At 43.4% G+C, this 4,433-nt stretch overlaps 1 long non-coding RNA gene across 1 annotated transcript; it reads right to left on the bottom strand.

The window, feature by feature from the left end:
- Window positions 1-1,786: 1,786 nt before the first annotated feature.
- Window positions 1,787-4,433, bottom strand: LOC123328921. Its single transcript, XR_006543923.1, has 3 exons — window positions 4,372-4,433; window positions 2,572-2,730; window positions 1,787-2,049 (listed from the first exon to the last, which is right to left on the bottom strand). It is a non-coding gene; the product is annotated as an uncharacterized LOC123328921 (long non-coding RNA).

Raw genomic sequence — 4,433 nt, forward strand, 5'->3', positions numbered from 1 at the left:
TCCAAGTAAGTAAGCCCATCAGCTCCAGGTGGATTCAAGATTCTGTAACGTTAGAATCTCTGGCTCTGGCTGTCCTTCTCACAGCACCACTGTGATGACTCCCCAGAAACACACTGTAATTGTATCACGCCATCCAGATACGCTGGGACGAGCATTTATGTGTCTGGACAGAAGTCAAGGGAGATTAAGAAGGGCTTATGCCAGAGGCAGCTTCCCTGACCAGCATAAGGAGGCAAGACGTGAGAGGAACTAGAAGGGGCTGGACAAGTAAATAAATCTAGCCAGACAACAGAACACGACACATAATTAGGAGTTAGGCTGCAGGGGAACATATAATGATACAGGACATGTCAACAACACAACATGAAAAGAGCAGGATATGAAAACTGAAGCAGCAGCATAATCCTAGGACTCTCAAATGTTTATTATCTTTTTGCATGCTTTTTTGTATCTATAGAATTTTTCTTTGGGGATTTCACTGGCTGTCCAGTGGTTGGGGGGCTTTCCAGGTGGCATAGTGGTAAAGAACCTGCCTGCTAATGCCGGAGACACAGGAGATGTGGGTTCGATCCCTGACTCAGCAAGATCCCCTGGAGGAGGAAATGGCAACCCATTCCAATATTCTTGCCTGGAAAACTTCACGGACAGAGAGCCTGGCGGGCTATAGTCCATGGGTTGTAAAAAGTCAGACACTACTGGGTGACTGAACACACACACACACACACACACACACACACACACTAGTGGTTAGGACTCCATGTGCCTAGGGATCAGGTTCAATCCCTGGTCTGGGAACTAAGATCCTGTAACCTGGATGGCACAGCTGAAAAATGAAACAAAAACATAAATAAAAATTTTCTTTGGACCTGGTTACTTGAAGAAGGATTAAATCTTGATTGGCACTATTTGGGAAAAAAATAACACTAAGGGTCAGAAAGATGTTTCTCAAGCTAGGAGATATTTTAAAAAATTATTCCTGCCCTTCCCATCCCCTGGCACTAAATCCAGTCCAAGAGTTATGCCTGAAAAGTCAAGTCGTTTTTCCCTTTCCTGCCCCTACTAATAGTTAGGGCCACCAGGGTCAGAAAGTCCCAGGGTGGAATGGGATATGGGACGGACACACACACACACACACACACACACACATTGTAAAGAGAGAGGCATTTCATGGGGACTTGAGAAACAAACTCCTTAACTTAATGGTGTTCTATAAAAACTGATTACTTAAGAAAATAAATCATAACAAAAGCAACATGACAAAGGATGGCCATCTGTTGTGAACATCATAAAGGAGATTTCTGCTTGGGGAAGGAGGTCGAGCCTAATTATCTCTAAAGACTCTTCTGAAACTCAAATTCTCTGAAATGGTGAGCCCATAAAAAAAGGAAGTACAGAGGGGAAAGGAAGAAAAACACTCCACTCTGCTTTGACATATATTCTGTGACTTCTGACACCCCTCTCAGGTTGGTAAACTGGCCCCCTTTTTTTTAAGTTCCAAAAAAACATACGCGGTTATGTAGTCTGTTTCTCCTTGAAGAAAACCTGGCCATCACCCTGCTTCAGTCCCCTTCTCTCTCTCTCTCTCAGAGAACCAAGGGACGGTTCTGATGGCAAATCCCGCTCCCCCTTCCCTCTGCCAGCCAACCCAGCCTGATTTGCTGGTTGTTGTTCAGTCACTAAGTCATGTCTGACTCTGTGACCCCATGGACTGCAGCACACCAGGCTTCCCTGTCCTTCACCATCTCCCGGAGTTTGCTCACACTCATGTCCATTGAGTCGATGATGTCATCCAACCATCTCATCCTCCGTCTCCTCCTTCTCCTCTTGCCCTCAATCTTTCCCAGCATCAGGGTCTTTCCCAATGAGCTGGCTCTTCACATCAGGTGGCCCAAACATCAGTCCTTCCATTCACCATGACCAAGTTGTGGTCCATGGAGGGGGTTTGTAGTATGACGCTTCTATTAACCACCAGATGCCTAAAGGAGCACGTTCTCTGAGCCTTTGAAAAGGGCTCAGCTTCACTCCTTCTCACTCCTGGACCCTGGTCCCCTGGAAAGTGAAAGTAGCGAAAGTGAAAGTCGCTCACCCGTGTCTGACTCTGTGACCCCATGGTAAACAGTCAATGGAATTCTCCAGGCCAGAACACTGGAGTGGGTAGCCGTTCCCTTCTCCAGAGGATCTTCCCAACCCAGGGATCGAACCCAGGTCTCCCTCATTGCAGGCAGATTCTTTACCAGCTGAACTACATACAAGGGAAGCCCAAACCAACAAGCCAGTCAGGAGCTCTGGTCCCCCGGGGGAGGAGTCAAGTTTCACGGAGCAGCTAGGCGCAGTGCCCAACACAACAGCAAAGTCATAGAGCACAGCTCAGGCTGGGGTGGTCCGGACTTCATGCAGTGTGTGCCACCTATATATTTTAAGCCAGTATGTTTACGTACGGTGGCGTGGGTTTGAAGAGTTATTTATCAGATCTAAGTTATTTTTTTCTGGCTTGTTTGAGCGAAAGGATGGAGGAAGAGGGAGCTGGTACCGGCTGACAGTGAACAGGCATATTTGAGGTGCTTATCTTACCTCATCTCAGGCTTCTCAAGAGCTGCCTTTTACAGAGTGAGGTCTGAGTATCTTAGCTGCTTGAATATCTTGCCCAGGGTTATGCAGCCTATAAGTGGCAAAGCCAGGCTGAGAACCAGAGTTGTCCATTCCTTGCGGTTTCTTTAAGCAACTGAAAAACTAAGATTTTGTTAACCGTTTCTCAGTGTCACATAATTTGGAAAAAAACAGGAATGAATGGAAGTGAAGGTCAGGCTTATGTCTCAACAATGTTTCAGTTTAAATTTCAAGTTACATGTAATTAAATTGTATAATTCAGAATATAATGATGCCACTGTATTAGCAAGATAGACACACTTAGTGATGCTTACTACTGAACACAAAAGAGCCATTTAATTTAAACAAGATAATTCAAACGTTTGCTTGCCTAAAGCTCATAAAATGCCATTTCATTAAATCATGTTTTCATTTATGTGACTGTTATATCAAAGCTATTTTATTGTTATAGAAGTTGGAATCATATGGTGGGTTATTTTTAAATGATGAACATATAATGAAAAATACTTTTAAGAATAAAATACACTTGGCTATATTAATTTATTTATTGATTTAATAAATGACGATTGAGTACCTGCTATGTTCTAGGTATGTAGGATATAGTAGATTTCTTCCACTGAGCAAGTGGAGGGAAACAGAAATTGTAGGAGGTTGAATAATGGCCCCCCAAAGATATCAGTTCCTAATCCTTAGACCAAACTATATGGCAAAGCAGTGGAGTGTCTTTCCTCATTTCCCTCTCTGTACGTTCCTTTTTTAATGGGCTCATTCTTTCATAGAATTTTCCGAGGAATCCTTAGAGATAATTAGGCTCAACCTCCTTCCCCATGCAGAATTCTCCATGTAAATGTCACATGGAAAGATTAAATGTAAATTCTCCATGTAAATGTTAACATGGAAAGAGTATCTTTGTGGATGTGATTAAGTTAATGGTGTTGAGATGGGGAGATTATGTTGGATTATTAGAGTGGATCCCAAGTGCATTCACATGTTTTCTTCTAAGACAGAAGGAGAGGGAGATTCTGACGCTGTAAAAGAGGAAGTAATATGATGGCACAGAGAGACGCTGGCCTTGAAGACTGGAGTGATATGTCCACAAGCCAAGGAATGCCAGTACCCATCAGAAGTGGAAGAGGCAAGAAGAGAGTCTCCTAGAATGAAACACTGCCATCTGCGGCAACATGAGTGGACCTAGAGATTATCCCACCAAGTGAAGACGGACGGGCCACGGTGGAGAGTTCTGACAAAACGCGGTCCACTGGAGAAGGGAATGGCAAACCACTTCAGGATTCTTGCCTTGAGAACGCCACAAACAGTATGAAGTAAGTAGGAAAGAGAAAGACGAATACCATGTGATATCACTTATACATAGAATCTAAACTATGACACAAATGAACTTATCACTGAAACAGAAACACATTCATAGACACAGAGAACAGACTTGTGGCTGCCAAGGGGAGAGGCGGGGTGGAGGAGGGATGGGCTAGAGTTTGGGATCAGCAGATGCAGGTATCAGCAGATAAACAACAGGGTCCTACTGTACAGCACAGGGAACTACATTCAATACCCTGTGATAAAGCTAGTGGAAAAGAAGATGGAAAAGAATCATATATAACCGAATCCCTTTGCTGAAAGCAGAAATTAACATGTAAATCAACTATACTTCCCTTGCCTTTGGGCTTCATTGGTGGCTCATCAAATATATTTTAAAAAAATAAATTTTAAAAAATAAGAAAAGAACATAAATGGAAAAGTGATAAATACCTGCTTTAAAAAATTTTTCCAGGGACTTCCCTGGTGGTCCAGTGGCTGAGACTCTGTGCTCC

The sequence above is a fragment of the Bubalus bubalis genome, chromosome 13, assembly GCF_019923935.1.
Source record: "Bubalus bubalis isolate 160015118507 breed Murrah chromosome 13, NDDB_SH_1, whole genome shotgun sequence".
Lineage (NCBI taxonomy): Eukaryota > Metazoa > Chordata > Mammalia > Artiodactyla > Bovidae > Bubalus > Bubalus bubalis.